Source organism: Lissotriton vulgaris, chromosome 8 (genome assembly GCF_964263255.1).
Source record: "Lissotriton vulgaris chromosome 8, aLisVul1.2, whole genome shotgun sequence".
Taxonomy (NCBI): domain Eukaryota; kingdom Metazoa; phylum Chordata; class Amphibia; order Caudata; family Salamandridae; genus Lissotriton; species Lissotriton vulgaris.
The window spans coordinates 779,600,446-779,622,075 of NC_141696.1; the positions used below are offsets into that span (position 1 = coordinate 779,600,446).

Here is a 21,630-nt window from a genome sequence, read left to right on the forward strand (position 1 = left end):
GAGACAGAGAGAGAGGGAGTGAGAGACAGAGAGAAAGGGAGTGAGAGACAGAGAGAGAGGGAGTGAGAGACAGAGAGAGAGGGAGTGAGAGACAGAGAGAGAGGGAGTGAGAGACAGAGAGAGAGGGAGTGAGAGACAGAGAGAGAGGGAGTGAGAGACAGAGAGAGAGGGAGTGAGAGACAGAGAGAGAGGGAGTGAGAGACAGAGAGAGAGGGAGTGAGAGACAGAGAGAGAGGGAGTGAGAGACAGAGAGAGAGGGAGTGAGAGACAGAGGGAGAGACAGAGGGAGAGACAGAGGGAGAGACAGAGGGAGAGACAGAGGGAGAGACAGAGGGAGAGACAGAGGGAGAGACAGAGGGAGAGACAGAGGGAGAGACAGAGGGAGAGACAGAGGGAGAGACGGAGGGAGAGACAGAGGGAGAGACGGAGGGAGAGACAGAGGGAGAGACAGAGGGAGAGACAGAGGGAGAGACAGAGGGAGAGACAGAGGGAGAGACAGAGGGAGAGACAGAGGGAGAGACAGAGGGAGAGACAGAGGGAGAGACAGAGGGAGAGACAGAGGGAGAGACAGAGGGAGAGACAGAGGGAGAGACAGAGGGAGAGACAGAGGGAGAGACAGAGGGAGAGGGAGAGACAGAGGGAGAGACAGAGGGAGAGACGGAGGGAGAGAGGGAGGGAGAGAGGGAGGGAGGGAGGGAGGGAGAGAGAGGGAGGGAGACGGGGGGAGGGAGAGGGACAGACAGGCAGATAGAGGCAGAGACAGGGGGAGACAGAGAAAGAGGGAGGTGGGAGACAGACAGACAGACAGACAGACAGACAGACAGACAGAGGGAGACAGACAGACAGACAGACAGAGGGAGACAGACAGACAGACAGACAGTGGGAGACAGACAGACAGACAGTGGGAGACAGACAGACAGACAGTGGGAGACAGACAGACAGACAGTGGGAGACAGACAGACAGACAGTGGGAGGGAGACAGACAGACAGTGGGAGGGAGACAGACAGACAGACAGTGGGAGGGAGACAGACAGACAGACAGTGGGAGACAGACAGACAGACAGTGGGAGACAGACAGACAGTGGGAGACAGACAGACAGACAGTGGGAGACAGACAGACAGACAGTGGGAGACAGACAGACAGACAGTGGGAGACAGACAGACAGACAGTGGGAGACAGACAGACAGACAGTGGGAGACAGACAGACAGACAGTGGGAGACAGACAGACAGTGGGAGACAGACAGACAGACAGAGGGAGACAGACAGACAGACAGACAGTGGGAGACAGACAGACAGACAGTGGGAGACAGACAGACAGACAGTGGGAGACAGACAGACAGACAGTGGGAGACAGACAGACAGACAGTGGGAGACAGACAGACAGACAGTGGGAGACAGACAGACAGACAGTGGGAGGGAGACAGACAGACAGTGGGAGACAGACAGACAGTGGGAGACAGACAGACAGACAGTGGGAGACAGACAGACAGTGGGAGACAGACAGACAGTGGGAGACAGACAGACAGTGGGAGACAGACAGACAGAGGGAGACAGACAGACAGACAGACAGTGGGAGACAGACAGACAGACAGACAGTGGGAGACAGACAGACAGACAGACAGTGGGAGACAGACAGACAGACAGTGGGAGACAGACAGACAGACAGTGGGAGGGAGACAGACAGACAGTGGGAGGGAGACAGACAGACAGACAGTGGGAGGGAGACAGACAGACAGACAGTGGGAGACAGACAGACAGACAGTGGGAGACAGACAGACAGACAGTGGGAGACAGACAGACAGACAGTGGGAGACAGACAGACAGACAGTGGGAGACAGACAGACAGACAGTGGGAGACAGACAGACAGACAGTGGGAGACAGACAGACAGACAGTGGGAGACAGACAGACAGTGGGAGACAGACAGACAGTGGGAGACAGACAGACAGTGGGAGACAGACAGACAGTGGGAGACAGACAGACAGTGGGAGACAGACAGACAGTGGGAGACAGACAGACAGTGGGAGACAGACAGACAGTGGGAGACAGACAGACAGTGGGAGACAGACAGACAGTGGGAGACAGACAGACAGTGGGAGACAGACAGACAGTGGGAGACAGACAGACAGTGGGAGACAGACAGACAGTGGGAGACAGACAGACAGTGGGAGACAGACAGACAGTGGGAGACAGACAGTGGGAGACAGACAGACAGTGGGAGACAGACAGACAGTGGGAGACAGACAGACAGTGGGAGACAGACAGACAGTGGGAGACAGACAGACAGTGGGAGACAGACAGACAGTGGGAGACAGACAGACAGTGGGAGACAGACAGACAGTGGGAGGAGGGCGACAGAGGGATGGAGACAGAGGGAGGGAGACAGACAGAGGGAGACCATTTGCCCACTTGTATTTCAAAATGTTCTTCTGGGGGGAGAAACCCTCCCCTCCCCCCCGAACTTACCTTAGGTGGTTCGGGCTCGCTCGCTACACTACCTTACTGTGTCACAAAATGATGCATCTCCAAAAAGTGTGCCACCAACATGAAAAGTTTGGAAAGCTGTGCCGTAGCCGGTCTTCTGTTTCAGTGACAGCAGCGCAGACACCACCAAGATGGCGGATAATCTGCGCCGTGACGTTGAATTGATCGATGAGGTAATGTCAATAGAGAAGTCAGTAAGAGTGCTGGGTTTCAGCTGGAGGAGGCTGTGTGGGGGCGATAGGGACACCTCCTGGAACACCAAGGGTCCCGGGGCCTGCTGAGCAGCAGGAAAGGGCACTGGAACATCAGCTATGAGGTGAGCGTGGAAAGGCCTCGGAGTCCGTGGAGCCAAAGTGGGGAGGGAAACTGAAAGCGCGCAATGTGCGGGCTGCCAGCCTCCGGGGACAGGAGATGTGCAGTGCGCGTGCACATCTCCTGTTCGGAGGGGCTGTCTCAAAAGCAGACAGGGTGGCAACTAAAAAGCCTCCTTTTCAATGGATAGCCAGCGTTTACCCTAAACGCTGACGCTACCCAATGAAAAGGAGGTGCAGGGCTTAGAGTCCCTTACTTGTTTACAAGATATCTCCAAGATGCGTGGCGGCGCCCACAACTCTCCGAGACCTAAAAAATTGTCCCTACAGTACTGTGAGTGTATCGCTCCTGCGACTGCGGATCTTCATGCCATTTCCAACATGGCAGCTGCAATGTTCCAGACCATAAGCAGGGTGAACAGTCCAGTAGACCAGCAGGGAATAGACGGACCACCAACTAGAGAGCAGGGGGGCAGAGCAAGGGAGGTCAAGGAGATGCCGGGAATCGACCAGAGGAGGTACGCGGAAGAGAAAGAAGGAGCCAAGCAAGAGAGGACCGAAGATTCGACCCTGAGCAGGAGGAAAAGCAGCCGAGGAGAGACCCCTTCGGGAGCAACAAGATTGAGTCCAGCTCTCCAATCGGAGAAGAGGAGGCTGGGACTCCCAACCCCTCGGCCCAGGAGGTTTGTGGTTCCAGGCAAGTGCCCCGAGCACGACTTATTTGTCTTAAGGGCTTGTGGGCGGGGTTATGGATCACTCTACCCAGAAACACTGAAATCCCCCTGGCACCTAGGCTCGACACGTTAGGAAGCACAGGTGACAGGAGCACTTTTTCCCCCAAAACTGGCACCAAACCAAAGTGATCCAACTGGGTCCTTCTTTCTTTTGTTTTTTTTTATGTTCCTTTTCCGGTATTTCAGCCTGAGGAGAGAAAACAAGGCTGGGATGGTATCCTAACAAGAGGAAAATCGCTTCCTCTGAATGTGGACTTATTTGTTTTGTTTTACACCAACATTGTTCAAGTCTGTGAAAAAACATAAGTACCCGCGAACTATTGGGATAAACGAAGAAGTGAGTCTTAATAAAAGAGACCAAACCCTACCCATATTGTCTCCAGTGTGCCTGCTAACAAGAGGGCGGGGTGACCAGGATAGCCTCCAGATCACAAGTACCTGTGACATCTGCCCAGACTGTACGTACCAGTCTTACATTAATAAGGTAAGTACAAGACAAACATATCCAGATTGTAAGTACCAGTCCCACATATCAGGATTGTGATAATCAGCCTTAAGTATCACAGAGAAGAAGCCAGACACTGTTATGGCCCCTTTCTTGAATATGTTACATCTACATCTCACTGACTGAATAACCATATCAGGACGTTGTTCTGTACAGGTGCCAGCCACATGCAGGGTCTGTGACAGAACAGGCACAGGAAGAGAGCAGGTACTAACCGCAGGTAGGGCCTGTGACCGAGAACAGACAAACACAGGAAGAGCGCAGGCATCAACCACAGGCAGGGTCTGTGACAGAGAACAGACACAGGAAGAGAGCACATACCAACCCCAGGCAGGGTCTGTGACAGAACAGACACAGGAAGAGTGCAGGCACCAACTCCAGGCAGGGTCTGTGACAGGGAACAGACACACACTGGAAGAGAGCAGGTACCAACCCCAGGCAGGGCCTGTGACAGAGAACAGACAGACACAGGAAGAGAGCAGGTACCAACCCCAGGCAGGGCCAGTGACAGAGAACAGACACAGGAAGAGTGCAGGCACCAACAACAAGCAGGGTCTGTGACAGAGAACAGACACAGGAAGAATGCAGGCACCAACCACAGGCAGGTCTTTGTTAGAGAACAGGCAGACACAGGAAGAGAACAGGTACCAACCCCAGGCAGGGTCTACGACAGAGAACCAACAGAGACAGGAAGATTGCAGGCACCAACCCCAGGCAGGGTATGTGACAGAGAACAGACACAGGAAGAGTGTCGGCACCAACCTCAGGCAGGGGCTGTGACAGAGAACAGACAAAGGAAGAGTGCAGGCACCTACCCCAGGCACTGTCTGTGACAGTGCCACAGTGCAAGTGCTCCCTGAGTTAAACTTCTGTTTTGATTAGGGACTCCACGATTGACTTATTTGATATACTGTCAGACCCTACTATTTGCACTGCATGTGCCTAGGGCTTGTAAATCAAATGCTGCTGGTGGACTTGCAGCACCGATTGTGCCACCCACCAAAGCAGCCCGTAAGGTGTAACTCAGGCCTGCCATTGTAGAGCCTGTGCGCAGTCTGGGACTGCTGTTTTGACTCAGCGAGTGCAACCGCTCACCAGTCCTTGAACCTTCCCTTTTCTAAAAAAACGTCTGCCTGTTGTTTCGCCATCCTTCGCTCCCCAAGGAAAGTTCTGCCCCGCTTACCCACCCATGCCCGCACCCAAGTGGTGAGATGTACCATCCTTAGCAGGTTGGACTATTGTAATGCCCTCCTGCTCGGGTCCCCTGAGTTCCTGCTGGACAGGCTCCAGAGGGTCCAATCAGCAGCTGCTAAACTGGTCCTGGGGCTGCCGAGAAGATCTCATGGACCATCCGCCCTGGCAAAATTGCACTGGCTTCCTATAAGACAGAGGATTCAATTTAAGGCCCTCTGTATAGTCTTTAGGGCTCTCCATGGCTCCCGCCCAGCCCCCTTACAATCTGAGTTTGCCTGGTACACTCCAACCAGACAGCTTTGATCCTCTGATGCCAAACTGGTAGTCGTACCCAGATTCAGGAAGATCAGAGCCGGAGGTAGATCCTTCGAGGTGGCAGCCGCCAGACTATGGAACACTCTCCCTATCGAGATTAGGCACATCAATGAACTCCTCCCGTTCAGAAGAAAGATTAAAACTTGGCTATTCCCCTGTTAGCCTGCTCTCACTCCCTGTGTGTTTACCTCCGTCTCCTCTGATCTGTCAGCGCCAGGATGCCTGCAATGGTGACAGTCGCGCTTTACAATATATATATATATATATAACAGACCCCGCTGTGTCCTCTGATCCTTCCTTACCTGGAGTGGTCGTTCTTCAATATATATATATATATATATATATATATATATATATATAAATATATACAAGAGTCAACCCTACAGCAGGCCTATGGGCAGGGTGCGCTGTTATTTAAAAGGTAGGACACGCCCTGGCATGCGTGGCATGTCCCGATAGTGAATTACAACCCATTTCGTTTTTCACTGTTGAAAGGCTACCGGTCCCCATAGGCCAAAATGGGCGGTTTGATTATTACATCTTATAATCCTAACTGACCCAGGAGACGAGGTAGATATTTGAGTTTAGTATACCTTGAAATTGTCGATAACATCAGACTTTTCTTGGATGCCAGACAATCAGCCATACTGGTCCTTCTTGACCTGTTGGCAGCCTTCAACACCATTTTGCACGGCGTCCTTCTTGAGTGCCTACGCGTATCTGGTGTCGAGAGCACGCACTGAATTGGCTCAAGAGCTATCTGACGGACCATTACTCCAAGGTTCAAATAGGAGACTTCTCCTTGAAAAGCCAGCCAATCAACAAAAGGTGTCCCACAACGTTCTATCTTGAGCCATACGCTTTTTACCTGTACGTGCCAGCAGTAGCCAAACTTATTAAAGCTTTTGGTTTACAGACAGTGTCTTACACGTATGACACACAGCTATTAATCACCTTGGGACCGGACGTCCCAGAGACCAAAAAGCGTTTCAAACACTGCATGTCAGCAATAAGTGATTGGATGATGAATAACCACCTCCTCCTCAATGCCAACCAAACAGAGATTTTGCTCTGTTCGGGGACGCATCAAAACTATGGAATAACGACTGGTGGCCCTCCAGCCTGGGACCCTGCCCTCCACCCAAGACAGCTGTACGCAATCTTGGTGTAATTCTAGACTCTAAACTCTCCATGTTAGACCACATCAACAATCTGTTCCGCATCTGCTACGGACTCATGCACAGTCTCAGGAAAATATTTAAGTGGATCCCTCTTTCCTCCTGCATGCCCTTAGTACAGGGACTAATTATTAGTCGCCCGAACTATGGTAACTCACTCCTTGCCTCTAATAATGTAGAGCTACTGGCCAAACTCCAGGTCAAGCAAAACACAGTGGCCAGACTGCTCCTAAATGTGCCCTGCATTCTCCCTCTGCGCCTAGTCTAAGGACCCTCCACTGGCTTCCAGTCAAAAAGAGGATTCATTTTAAACTCTGCTGGCTGGTGCATAAGACTTAATAACAAAGGACAACATTACCTAGCCAAAAAGCTTACAATACACCAACAAGTAAGAACCCTAGCAAGTACCACCTAACAGTGCCTAAGGTTCGTACCATTAGGAACAGACACAGGAAGAGTGCAGGTATCAATCCCAGGCAGGGTCTGTGACAGAGAAGAGACACAGGAAGAGTGCAGGTACCAACCCCAGGAAGGGTCTGAGACGAGAATAGACACCGGAAGAAAGCAGGCACCAACCCTAGGCATGATCTGTGACAGAGAACAGACGCAGGAAGAGTACAATCAGCAATCCCAGGTAGGGTCTGCAACAGAAAACAGACAACCAAACAGAGAGCGTACATCAAACATGTTCATGGTCTGTAACAGCGAATAGTCACAGAGGGGAGCAGGTAACGGCCTCATACAGGGTCTGTGACTGAGAATAGACATATTGAGAGCATGTATCAGTCTCCTACAGGATCTTCGACGGAGAACAGAGTCACAGCAAGACGTTGGGTGCCAGCCTCATACAGGGTCTGTGACTGAGAACAGAGTCACAGCAAGACGGCCGGTGTCAGCCTCATACAGGGTCTGTGACTGAGAACAGAGTCACAGCAAGACGGCGGGTGCCAGCCCCATACAGGGTCTGTGAAAGAGAACAGACAGTCACAGGAAGACAGCAGGTGCCAGCCTCATAGAGGGTGTATGACTGAGAACAGACAGTCACAGAAAAACAGTGGGTGCCAGCCTCATACAGTGTCAGTGAGAGAACAGACAGCAGGCTCCATCCAGAGTAGAAGACAATAAATAGGCAGCCAGAGAGAGAGCATAGATGTCACATGATTTCATGGTCTATGACAGGAGTCAGGCAGGTGCCTGCAGAGAGAGTCTGCAACAGAGCAGGTTCCAGCCCTTTACAGGGTCTAAAGCAGTAATCAGACACCAGCCTTACAGGGTCTGCAACAGAAAACAGGCAACACACTCATAAAGGGGTCTGTGATAAGCAACCTGTCAGAACAAGCATTTGCAATGCAATCGGTCTCGCCTTTGGGTCCTTATATGTATTTAGCTATGCAGCACATTAGCCTGGGTGCTGAAACATCTACTGTTCTTGAACATGGAGGGAAAGTCAGCACTAAACTGTGGAAGATGCCAGGCATGGGAACACATGGAGAAATACTGCCTATGATTAGGGGGGATTAAATAAGACCACAGAAAGATACTGGTGTGTGTTCGGGGAGGGGGGGGGGCAAAAAACAGTCCTGGTGCCCAACTGCTCGTTCTTCCTGTCACTGCCCAACAACTAGAGAGGTGTGTACACCAGCACAGTGCTGCCGAGGAGAGTGGGTGACCAATGGAGGAACGGGAAGTATGTACAACAGACTGAACATAAAAGGTCTTCAAACTAGGCGTAACAGAAGAAACCGAATGTCAGGAAGCATCTTTGTAATAGACGATTAGTATGTTTGGTGGTCATGCCATGATTGGGAGTAAGTGTTGGGAGGGGTGGGGCAGAGCAGATTGGATATCGAAGGGATCAGCAAGTGTATACACAATTTTTGATTGCTAAATGTTTGGAGCTGCCAATTTGCTAGAAGTGTACAAAAGGTGTCAGTCACTCTACGGTCCAATCATTTTTTCTAAAAATGGGGGCATTCAAAAGTTTGAAGACCGCTTCTGTATGGGGTTAAGAACCATTAGAAGAAAGTGTGAGGAAATTCAAGACCAAACATTCCAATATCTTGCAAAGAAGGGGAACTGAGATCCGGCCAATACTTTGCAGTGGGTGAGGGATCAGCATTGTAGATTTAGAGCTCAGTGTGCACCATGACAGGGCAGAACTGGAGGGGCATGGGAAAGAACATTGTGGGCGACAGAGGTGGTACACTTCTAACACGGGTTGGTGGAGAAATAAGAAATGTGTTGAGGGTGCTTCTTGTGGTGGAGACTTTCAAGCAGTAAAGAGCAAAGTCACTTGTTGAGAACGAGGTGTCATTTAGGAGTGGAAATGTAGAAATATAAGTTGTTTATTGGTCGTAAGTTTGCACAGGAGACTAATGAATATGATGTACTTATATCAGGGGTTATATTTGGAACAAATATGCACCGGGCAAAGTGCTAACTATTAAATTGTGCAGCAATTGTATCAATGATATGTGAACAAATAACTTCATTTTTATACAAAAATATATCTTTTTTTTATTTCATTTGTTTATACTCATTATTTCTGATGAGTGATATCAAATATTTTCAAGAACATATACATATATAATTCATAAACTCGTTTTTTTATAAAAGACCATACATATTACATCTTTTTCTATACATGTCTAGCCACAAGAAACAAAGGTAAATAAAAAACAATTTAGTGCAAGACAAAGGTGATTGGAACTGATTTTTGATACTTAATATAAATCACAATTACAGGCTCAATACATATTGTGGACACAAAACACTGGTTACTGAACACTATTATCACCAACGCGTTTCGGGTTTAAGCCTTCCTCAAGGTGTTGTAACCAGTGGTATACTAAAAAATCTCAGTTATATCTGGTAGCAGTATCTTTGTCCTTGAACATCTAAATAACCTCTATCCTCCAACGTTACTGCAGATGAGGGAGTTTATAAGTCGAGACAGTCGTAGATGTGCATCCTAATGATTCTTCACATAGAACATGAGGGCTCATGCATGTAGGGATCTCTGATAATCCGGAAGTAAAAATTTGTAGAGACGGCAACCTCACGTCCAAAAACTCAAAGCTGAGTCACCATACTATATCATATGTAGAATTTGGATTTGATTCATTCATGTAGCGAAATGCTGACTGGTAAACTGTGTAGCTGGATACCAGAATAAGTATGGTGCTGCCAGTAACGTAGGATATCAGATGCACCGTTCACTTATATCAGGGGTTCCCAAACTTTTCTATACCCGGTACCCCTTGGAAATGTTCGATTAATATTCGCAAGCCCTACAAAAGTTGTGTTTGTTTTTTTTCAGTTTTATGTATCGCGAACTTGAACCGAAGATATCAGAGTGGTTTACACGAGCATCAGTTGCATTACAGATGGACACATTCATTTTTAGGCACAGGGAATATTAAGAGATTTGAAAAGGATGTTTAAGTCTCTTGCCAGACTCAAGCCTGGGCCACTAGCCTCTAATATTACATTAAACAAGAACGTTAGTGCTGTGCAATAACATGGAATGTAATAATCTGGCCTCTATTCTGAAGCAATAAATGTGTATTTTATGTGCTTTTTCCCATAGCATATTTATTGGGTCACATTAACACACACACACGTAAATGTGTGTGTGTGTGTGTGTGTGTGTGTGTGTGTGTGTGTGTGTGCCTACGCGCATGTAGCACGTGGGTTATGCTCCCATTATGCTATTTAAGCATAACATTTAAATTAGAAAGGTATGATATTACCACAAAGTCTTAACTCACACATTACCTTTTATGCTTTTATTACACTAACCGAAAAACAAAATCTAGGCTTCCTATTGGTTGAAATCCTACATCTGTGGGAAGTATGTCCTTGCAGTACAGTTCATGGATGTGACATCAGTGCTTTAAATGGGCACGGTCTGTCCGGTACCGAGTACCAGCACTTCCTAAATTTGAAAGGGGAGTACCTACACTTTGCAACGCTGCTGCAATACATCAGGTACTACAAAGTTTGGGTAACTGCACTTCTAAATTTCAATTTGAAGCACCGACGACATCCTTTTTGGAAATATCAGGTGTTGTTGGTGCATTAGCGATACCCAGACATGATATGTAAGTATGTATAAAAATGGGCCCCTGACTGTAGGTAGCAAAATAAAGCAAAGATCAGGATTTACTTGCGTCTGGGCCCCAGGGCCACTGCATGTCGTGTACCATTGTACTATTTAGCCTGTAGCAGTGTGTAGAGACCCCCCCAGCGCTCAGCAGCGCTTTAAAAATCATCTTTCCCCCCTCCCTGCAGCTCCGGTCCCACCCTCGGCTGAGTGTTGACGCCGAGGGCTGGACGCCGGTTTTGGCGGCCATCTTGGGTCAGGCTGGGTTGGGGAGGCCATAGAGAAGCGCTATAAAAGGCGCCAGTTACTTTGAAAGCGGTAATATCAGACTTCTGCTCACACCTTTCCCCTCCTGAGGCGGAAGCCGGGAGGTCTCTTGCTTTTCTTTTTATTTTAATTGCATTTTCGTGTTTTTACTCGTTCGACACTTGTGCTCGCTAATTGCACTATTTAGCCTGTAGCAGTGTGTAGAGACCCCCCCAGCGCTCAGCAGCGCTTTAAAAATTATCTTTCCCCCCTCCCTGCAGCTCCGGTCCCACCCTCGGCTGAGTGTTGACGCCGAGGGCTGGGCGCCGGCTTTGGCGGCCATCTTGGGTCAGGCTGGGTTGGGGAGGCCATAGAGAAGCGCTATAAAAACAGGCACTATTGGCTCCGCGCAGCGGACGCGAACAGCGGACGCGCCGGACCTGCGCCGGAGTCGTGCCACAGTCCTGCCCGTCTGCGCCCGTCCGTGCCCAGGCGGGCCTAGGGCCTGTCACCATGCCCCACTCATTGAGGCCTTTCACCACCAGGTTCCAATATGGGAGAGACGCTCTTATCGCCTTACGTCCGCCCCACCCTACTAGCTGTAGCTTTGCACAGATGGGGACCATTCCATTCTTACCGTGCAGAGCTTGTACCTCCGGCCACAATTCAGTGGCTGTGAAATCCGTCCTCTCCATGGCTTTGCTAAACTGCCGGTCCTTGCCGAGCCATGCCATTGAAATCAATTCACTTATCCTAGACCACGAGCTCGATGTGTTGTTTCTCACTGAGACCTGGCTCTCCCCCAGCTCTGGCCCTGACATGGTCCGAGCACTCCCCCCCAGGCTTTCATATACTCCACCTTGATAGACCTAAAGGGAGGGGAGGAGGAACTGCAGTTCTCTACAGAGACACGCTCGCCTGTAAGATCCAGAATGGAGGGGTGGCTGATTGTGAGAGCTTACAGTTCTCCCTTCGGCTGTCACCTACAGTGTCTTTGGTAGGCTTGTTGATCTATCGCCCTCCCGGACCCCTGGGTAGTTTCCCTAACTCTCTCTTGGAAATTACTGCACTTCTTGCCTCTTCAACTGCCAACTTTGTTGTTCTCGGAGATTTTAATATCCATCTTGAGGACCCCGCTAATACCACAGGAGTCGATTTGCTCGATGATTTCAAATCTTTTGGAATCAATCTGGCCAACTCGGGCGCGACCCATGAGAAGGGCCACCTGCTTGATCCCTTACTTTCTAATCTGGACCATCTTACTCCATCTCCGGCTCTTGCCCTACCTTGGACAGACCATTATTTGGTGTCCACGTCATGGCAATTCGACAGCCGAGCTGCGGTGGTCCCACGGGTTCACACCCTGGAGAGAGCCTGGTCGAGGCTCCCAGTTGACACCTGGGTGGCACACTTGGAGGCCACGCAGCCCTCTCAGGGAGCTAACCCGATAGTCGCCGACGCGAACTTCCATACCTGGCTCGTGGATTCTCTGGACACTCTCCTACCCAAAAAGAAACAACTTACGAGGGGGAAGAGAGTGGGCTCGGCACCTTGGTATTCATCAGAATTAAGAACCCTGAGGAAAGGATGCAAGAGGCTAGAGCGGTCCTGGTGGAGAGACTGGAGTGAGGCGAGTCGCATAGAATATCGTGCGGCCCTGAGCAGGTATAAATCCGCTATTCGGGTGGCAAAATCAGGATTCTTTGAAGAGCGTATTGGCTCTGCGGCCAACTCTTCCAAAGAGTCATTCAGGGTCATTAAGGAGCTACTCAATGCCCCCGACCCTCAGGTTTTCCACGAGGACCCTCGCAAAAAATGTACAGAACTGGCCTCGTATTTTAAAAGCAAAATCGACAACATATTGGCTTCCCTTCCCCGGCTAGGTGAGGTCTCCTCTTTGGAGGACAATCCCAGCTCTCAACCTGAGTCACAAGTGGTGGAGCTGGCCTCCCTCGGTCCAGTCCCTAAGGAGGAAGTCTTGTCGGTGCTGAGATCTATGAAGAGCGGCTCCCCGAAAGACCCAGCACCTATTAAATATCTTAAACAGGTGTCATCCACTATCGTCGGCCCTTTGACGGACCTGATAAACCTGTCTCTCGCCCATGGGGTGGTCCCCCCCCAGTTGGAAAGGGGCAGTGGTTAAGGCTCTTTTGAAAAAGCCTAACCTCGATCCCGTCGACCTCGCCAACTTTCGGCCTATCTCTTTGCTGCCGGGTATCAGTAAGGTGGCTGAGAAGCTGGTAAATAGCCGCCTTTCCAACTTCTTGGAAGCCAATTCCCTCCTTGGCGACTCCCAAACGGGTTTTCGCCCCGGTCAGGGGACCGACACCGCCCTGCTGGCGGTCGTGGAGAATGCGAGGAGCATGCTGGATTCGGGGGGGATCAGTGGCAGTTATCCTCCTGGATCTCAGCGCTGCTTTTGACACCGTGGACCATCAGGTGCTTCTCCAACGGCTGTCGGGGGTGGGGGTCACGGGTTTGGCCCTCAAATGGTTCGCCTCCTTCCTGGAAGGTCGTACATTCGAGGTGTGGGAAGGCCAGGAAAAATCATCCTCTACCCCTCTCCAGTGCGGTGTGCCACAGGGCTCTTCATTGAGCCCTACCTTATTCAACGTTTACATGGCCCCCCTGGAGAATGTGGTACGGCCGCTGGGTATTAAAATCATCAGTTACGCTGATGATACTCAGCTGGTGGTAGGCCTTTCCCAGTCGGCGCACCATCCCGACCGGCTGCACACGTGTCTTGAAAAGATCTACACGTGGATGTGCAGCTCAGCCCTAAAGTTAAATGGCTCCAAAACGGAACTGATGCTACTGGGGAACTCCTCTCCATCTCTGTCCCCCAGCAGCTGGCCTAACTGTCTGGGACCGATGCCCCCCCCCCAAGCAGGAGATCAAGAGCCTGGGGGTATGGCTGGAGCAGGACCTATCGTTTAAAACCCACGCCAAAAAGACTGCTGGCGTGTGCTTTGGCCTGCTCCGTTCAGCCCAGAAGATTCTGCCCTTGCTCCCAGTGGCCACTCGAAGGCTCCTCATCCAGGGACTTATCATCTCGCGGCTGGATTTCAGCAATGCGCTATTCCTGGGCGCACCCGAATCTACCCTGAACAGACTGCAGCAAGTGCAGAACGCGGCTGCTAGGCTTTTGACGGGTCTCCCTAGGCGTCAATCTGCCCGCCCGGCGTTGAGGGCACTGCACTGGCTCCCTGTGAGGGACAGGGTGAAATTCAAGTCACTTTGCATCGCCCACAAAGTTCTGCACGGGGTAGGTCCATCTATTCTGGAGGAGATGGTCCAGCCCTACAAGGCCTCTCGTTCCCTTCGCTCTGACCACCAACATCTCCTTCAGGTTGGCAGGGTGAAAAAAGCTAGAACTGGTGGCAGAAGGTTCTCAATCAATGTGGCCTCCTTGTGGAACTCATTGCCCCTACAACTGCGCTCCGAAGCCAGTCTTCTCAGGTTCCGTAAACTTTTAAAAACTTTTTTGTTCTCCGTTTAATCCCTGCTTTCTTTTAGTAGTGTTATGTTCTGATAAGCGCTGGGATGCCTACTGGTAACCAGGCGCTATACAAAACTCAGAATAATAATAATAATAGACAGCTACACCTCCGCTGGGGTCTTATTCTAAATTTTCACTGTCACAGAGCAGAGAACCTGTATGTTTGAAGTGTTTAAAGAGCTTGCATTTAACCTGGAATTTCTCTAGTTGTTCATGAATCCAGAAAGCACAGTTCAGAAACAGTACGTTGTGATCGCTTCTGTTTCAGAAATTTTGCTGTCTGCAGCTAATGGACTGGATTGGAGATATTCCAAGTTAAATGTATGTGCCCTGCAAAGGCTAAAAAACACAGGTTATCGGCGTGCACCTGTTTACGATATAGGTCCGATTGGTCAAACTGCACAAACGCATCGAAGTAAAATGGTTCCACTTATGTTAGGGTGGCAGGGCATCCTGGGTTTGCCGGTACAATAGCGGTTTTCAGAAGCTGTCCCAGCAGATTTTAGCAAATTGTCCTCTTGTTTTAAGAGAGGATCGATGGAAACAGAGGGTGGCAAGTGTTTATGTTTTCCGAAGCAGGACTAGTGCAACTGTTATCAAAAAGCAATTTAATTAACATATAACAGTGGGTTTAAAAATTGCACTTTATTTCCTTAGAGCCATGTCTGTTTTTCTGTGTTGATGAGCGCTCACGTTCTGTGCCCGTCTGCAGGTGGCATTGCGTCTGTGGCGAGACCAGCTTCTCCTCGGCTGCCCTCGGGCCCAGGAGTGACTGAAGAGGGCACCCACGGGCCACCCCGTGCTAACATGGACAGAGAGTGCGACAGGGGCTGAGGGACCAGGGTCTGAGGGCAGTCTGCACCCCAATTATGGCTGTATTTCAGTACTCAGCCAGGGCATTGGGAATCGCATTTTAATGCTTGCATTCGTGCCCTTGCCTTCCATCCTTCCTACGCCACTCACTGGTGACACAAACATACGTCACCAAAAGGCATCACGGCTAACATGAAAGGGGCCTATAGTTCCTGTAGGTGGCAGACTTAAAGGGCGCACTAACACGAAGGAGCCCTTAGTTCAGGGTGGTCCCAAACTCACCTTTGAACTCACAGTTCAGCTTTGAGAGCACCGGGTCAGCCTGGTGAAAGCAGCAGACAGGCTTCACCCCCTCATCACAGGATCTGGCGACGTCCTCCTCTGAAGATGCAGTGAGGGCGCAATCGTCCCCGGCATCTGAGCGATGAGCCGATATGGATCCGCGGCTCCGCTCTACAGTCATTTCCTCCCAAGAAGTCGGCCTGGAGCGCGCCTAAGAAGAGAAGCGGGAAGGCAGGAGCGTGACGCCGTGAGCGTGCACGTTGGCGTTCCCTGCGGCTCACGCGTTCACAGACCGGTGTCTGCTCGTGCACCGGTCTGTATTACTTGGGGAGGCAACAGGACGACAACAAGAACAAGCACAAGAACATCAAAGCGGCCAAAAGGGGAGAAAGGAGGGGTGAGTGCACGCCGAGGTGACACGGACTGGGCGAGAAGGGAGGGGGGGGGGAATACCAGCAGGGAAAATAGGGTACAAATGTGGAACGTATGAAGACTTACAACTTTGATGATGAAGGCATCAATTAAACTGGTAACTCACCTCTGAATAACCATCAATTATTTTTAAAGTACCCGACAGTCAGAGGGGGTCTCGTCACACCTCTACAGTTGGCAGATGTTTAATTGAACATACACAGAGCAGCACTTTTACCTTTTGCTGCGGGAGGAGATCTCGAGAGACGAGGGGAGCCTGCACAGTCCCTGCTTGTGCTGTCCCTGATCTGGGCAAACACAGTATGCTAGGTTCAATCACAAGCACTTTTACCAAACACTGTACTCTCAAAGTGCATTGAAACATCACTGAGGCAGAGCCGTATCATCTCCCAAACAACCACACTTGAGCGAGGGAATCTTACGGAAGGAACGCGGGCCCACCTTTATATTCATGGAACTGGGATTGATTAATGACAAATTACATGGCAATGACAGACGGGTTATTTATTGCAAAGACACATGGAGCACACACCGCAAATAACCCTGCTCCAGACAAAGTGTGTGGATTGGGAGAGGGGGAGGAATGAGAGAGATGGTGGGACGATGGAGACGGGAAGGTGGAAAATTTGGAAGAGAGGAGACAAGATGGGTAAGGGCTGGGAGGGAGATGTGGAACAGAAGAGAAGTGGACAGGAATGTAGTAGATGGAGGGAATGGAGTAAGTGGGATGGGGGAAAGAGATATAGGAAGGGAAGAGGGAGATGGAGAGGGGAGAGCGAAATGGGGATAGACGAGAAGGAAAATAGGGAAGGGATTGGAGGGAAATGGAGAGGGAGAAGAAAGATGGGAAGGGAACGGAGGAGAGTGAGGGCAGGAGACAGAGGACAGGGAGCGGAGTAGAGGGAGTGTGAGACAATGAGAAAAAGTTGAGAAGTAATATGGTGTAGCACTGGGTTGGAAAAAAGAGGAGGCGAAGATGTAAGGGGAGACAAATGGCAGAGAAGTAGTAAGAAGAACGACAGTGACGGTTTTTGAAGTAATAAACATGAAAGAACTGAGGAAGGAGAGACGGCGAATGAAAGACAAACTGGCAATGTAATCTGAAAAAAATTAACTGAAAGCATGGTCCCTTGACTATAACTGGCCTTGTCCATAATGAGATTTATCTCTGGCCGCTTTGATGTTCTCAGTGGCCGCGTGGCTCACTGAGAACGTCAGCGAAAGTACTCCCAAAGGCTGCAGGCTGAAAAATGGTGCGCGCGCCCAGTGCACATGCACTGTACCCGATCCGCCTGCAGACTTTGGGTTCACTTTCAGACGCCCCACTAAATACCTCGCAAAACACCGCTTATGCGATAGCTAGGCGAGACCTAAAAAGCAGCGACTTCAGGTCATTTATTCCCAAGTGCTTGGTAAAGATGGCTGCCCCAAAGATGTGGGGTGCGCCCCCTCCCCCTCTCATGGAGGGGCCGGGTACTCCGAGGAGGCGGCGGAGAAACACAAATTCCATCTGGGAGTTCTAACAGAGGTGTAAATAATACATTACGCTACAAAGTATTAATTTGTAGAAGCTTGACTTAAAATCATATGAATAACTTTTAACATACTTCTATACTAATAGTAATCTCTGAAAAAACTCAAAATGATTTTATCAGACTTTCTCTTATTTAGACGAGCAAAATCAGCCTCCGTGGAGACTGTCAAGAATTGCATTGTAGACTATATTAGTCGCCATAACAGGGTATTGGGCAACGTTTACAATAAGCAATAAACGCGCCTCGGTTAGACCTCATTGGCTACGATACTGCCACTGCGCAAAGCTAAGCTATAGACACAAATGTCATTAGAGGTACCCACAAGAGATGAAACTCAGGACACTTACAGAGAGCAATAGTCGCCAACACATATCACCCAGACATAGACATTAAAAATTCTGACTGCGAGCTAGATACTCTGAACTGTCCTCTATTTCCTGTAAGCCTCATAAAAAGGATAAATTGAGCGCAGAGGATTCTGGGAGCCCATATGCTAATGAGCATTTCCTGGTATGTTGGTACAACATTGAACTTTAGTTCCTCCGGGGCAATTATAAGGACTCTGCAGGAGAGAGAGCGAGGTGGTTATTGCTCCCTCAGGGCAGGGGAGGTTTTGGTACCTCGGGGAGGCTTGCTCTAGTCTCGGACAGCGAAGCAGGTATAAAGGATCGTAAAGTAAGCGCCTAGAAACTCGGGACATCAGCGCGTGCTCTGAAGTAAACAAAGGTATGTGACAAACCCTCAAGGTGCAGCCCGGACTGTCCAAGGCTCACCTTGAGCGGAGTCCGGGTGCAGGACCCCTCTCTCTCCTTATACAATGAACGTAGGGGACAAATGCTTCATGGGAGGGGGAAAGACGAGTTGAACGGACAAACAAATAAAACCACTGACTAGAAAGCAACAAAAAGTCAATGTAGAGCAACGGGCAGAGTTGCTTTCCAGATCAGCTACCGACCTGTCCCCAATAAGCCTTTGGCGACCAGACAGCTGCGCTATAAATGAAAGAACTTGGCAGGCCAGTGAGCTTGGGGCAGTACGAGGATCCAGTTTCTTCAAGCACAGCAGCCCTGCCTGCTACAAGCATTGCTTATTTACCTTTTAATCACAAAGACCATTGAAAACTGCCCTGACCTGAGCGGCAATCAACGGGATACCAAGATACTAGATCCCGGGTACCACTGTACAAAGAGCAGCAAATTCAGGTCACTTTTAATTTAAAGGAGCTTGTAGAGCGCCTGGTGACGCCTCCCGGCGTGTCCCCGCGCTGTGGAGATAGTGTGAGAAGGAGTAGAGGACAAAAAAAAACCCATCACCCATCACCTTATTCACAAGTGCTTAGTAAGGATGGCTGCGAAATAACAAATCGGGTTCTACCGCCGGCTATCGGCTGCCTCTGTTGCCAAAATGAGCGGTGTGCGCCCCCTCCCCCCTCTCATGGGGGGCCGGGTACTCCGGGGATTCCCACTCCCCGCGAGGAGGCGGTGGAGAGCCACAGCTCTAATAAAGAGGTGTAAATAATACATTACGCTACAAAGTATTAAATTGTAGAAGCTGGACTTAAAATTATATAAATAACTTCTAACATGTGACAAACCCTCAAGGTGCAGCCCGGACTGTCCAAGGCTCGCCCTGAGCAGAGTCCGGGTGTAGGACCCCTCTCTCTCCTTATACAATGAAGGTAGGGGACGAATGCATCAGGGGTGGGTAAAGACCAGTTGAACGGACTAAAACAAATAAAACCACCGACTAGAAAGCAACAAAAAGCCAATGTAGAGCAACGGACAGAGTTGCTTTCATATCAGCTACCAACCTGTCCCCAATAAGCCTTTGGGAGCCACACAATTCCGCTATAAACAAGTCGGCCTGGAGCGCACCTTGGAAGAGACCCGGGAGGACAGGAGCGTGATGCCGCGAGCGTGCACGTTGGCATTCCCTGCAGCTCGCGCGTTCACAGACCGGTCTGCTCGTGTACCGGTCTGTACCACTTGGAAGGCCTTCACAACGACAATAAGGCTCGCCAGCGGCAGCGCGCTTCGCGCTGCAACGAAGGCGAGCCCTAAAAAGAGAGCAGACACCAGCCCTTTACAGGGTCTGCAAGAGGGAGCAGGAACCAGCCTCATACAGGACCGCAGCTGAGAACAGGCAGGATCGAGATAGCAGGCAACATTCTGATGCAGAGTCTGCAACAAGGAACAGGCAGCCAAGAGAGCAGGCACCAAATCCAAGCCGGGTGTATGGCAGGATGTCAGCAGTGACACTGAGACCGTGAACAGTAGGGGCAAAGGTTTTGGCGCAGTGTCCATGTGACAAACTATTTCCGTTTTACTTTCCTGGCACGGGATATCTTCTCGTGCAGGAAACCCGCACCACGAGCCCCCTGACCAGTGCTTTACATCTAGTGTGTTGCTCTCGAGCAGAGTACGAGGTTGAGCTCCACCCTGGGAGGTCCTGCTTTTAACCTGATTGGATCCCCTCAAATGACCAGCCCACGACACTACTAAAGGCTTGTGGTGGGCGAGTATAGAAGGGGGGTAGATGTCGCCTCAAACTCAGAGAGGAGAGCTCCTACTGACACTACCTTCTGACTCTGTGTAATATGTCATATCTGGGCTCCATATGTATGTATGTGCAGGATGCATGTTTGGCACAGATGTGTACACTGCTCCATTGCCATTAACAGGGCCTCACGGTGCCATCAGGCTCCTCAGGTACCTTCAGGCTAGGTCTATATGATGCAGTGCTTGTGGGCATGTGAGGTGAGGCTCCCCTGTGCTGTGATCGGGGCCTCGGCGTGTGTGTAAAAGGCTTTCTGTTGTAGGGAGTATCAAAATCTTGGTTGTAGTCAGTGCCTACAGTCCCCCTTCTCTTGGTCTCACCCCGGCCCCCTCCCAGCTCCTCAAACTCCTGTCCTCCATTAGAAAGATTCACAGCCTTGTGCCACTGTCTGTCTCGAATATCTGTCCTGAATGGAGGAGAGGTAGTTTGTGGTTCACCCACAACTTCACAGGCCACCTTCAAAGGTTTGGGGTGAACCATGAATCCGATTGGACAGTTGGATTGGATCCAATAATCCTAGGACCGGATATAACCTGAAAACAGCAGCACATCCGGTGCTGCTGCTGACATCAAGGAGCTCTGCACAGCACTGACGAGGAAGCTGAGGCCAGAGACAGGGATCCTGGGGCCCTTCCTTCTACAGGAGGCGCTAGACACCGGGACCGAGGAAGAAACACTGCTGATGCTGAGGGACCCAAAGGCGCTAGACCCCAGGACCGAGGAAGAAACACTGCTGCTGCTGCTGAAGGACCCCGGAGGTGCTAGACCCCAGGACTAAGGAAGAAACGCTGCTGCTGCTGAAGGACCCCGGAGGGGATAGACCCCAGGACCGAAGAAGAAACACTGCTGCTGCTGAAGGACCCTGAGGCACTAGACCCCGGGACCGAGGAAGAAACACTGCTGCTGCTGAGGGACCCCGGAGGGGATAGACCCCAGGACTGAGGAAGAAACACTGCTGCTGCTGAGGGACCCCGGAGGCGCTGGACCCCAGGACTGAGGAAGAAACACTGCTGCTGCTGAAGGACCCCGGAGGCGATAGACCCCGGGACCGAGGAAGAAACACTGCTGCTGCTGAAGGACCCTGGAGGCGCTAGACCCCGGGACCGAGGAAGAAACACTGCTGCTGCTGAAGGACCCCAGAGGCGCTAGACCCCAGGACTGAGGAAGAAACACTGCTGCTGCTGAAGGACCCCCGAGGTGCTAGACCCCAGGACCGAGGAAGAAACACTGCTGCTGAAGGACCAGGAGGTGCTAGACCCCGGGACCGAGGAAGATCAGATCCCTGAATGATCACAGAGGTCCCTTCAGGGACCCACATAGTGAAGGGTGATCCCAGAATGACCACAGAGGTCCCTTCAGAGACCCGCAGAGACCCACAGAGTGAACGTTGATCCCTGAGTGATTACAGAGGTCCCTTCAGGGACCCGCGGATACACGCAG

General features: G+C 50.6%; 1 protein-coding gene and 1 non-coding gene across 2 annotated transcripts in view; both read right to left on the bottom strand.

Moving 5' to 3' along the window:
• Positions 1-21,630, bottom strand: part of LOC147697976 (E3 ubiquitin-protein ligase TRIM39-like) — a 331,555-nt gene that overhangs the window by 298,430 nt on the left and 11,495 nt on the right. The window lies entirely within an intron of this gene.
• On the bottom strand, positions 17,785-17,921 carry LOC147697977 (U4 spliceosomal RNA). The gene has a single exon (XR_015299547.1). It is a non-coding gene; the product is annotated as a U4 spliceosomal RNA (small nuclear RNA).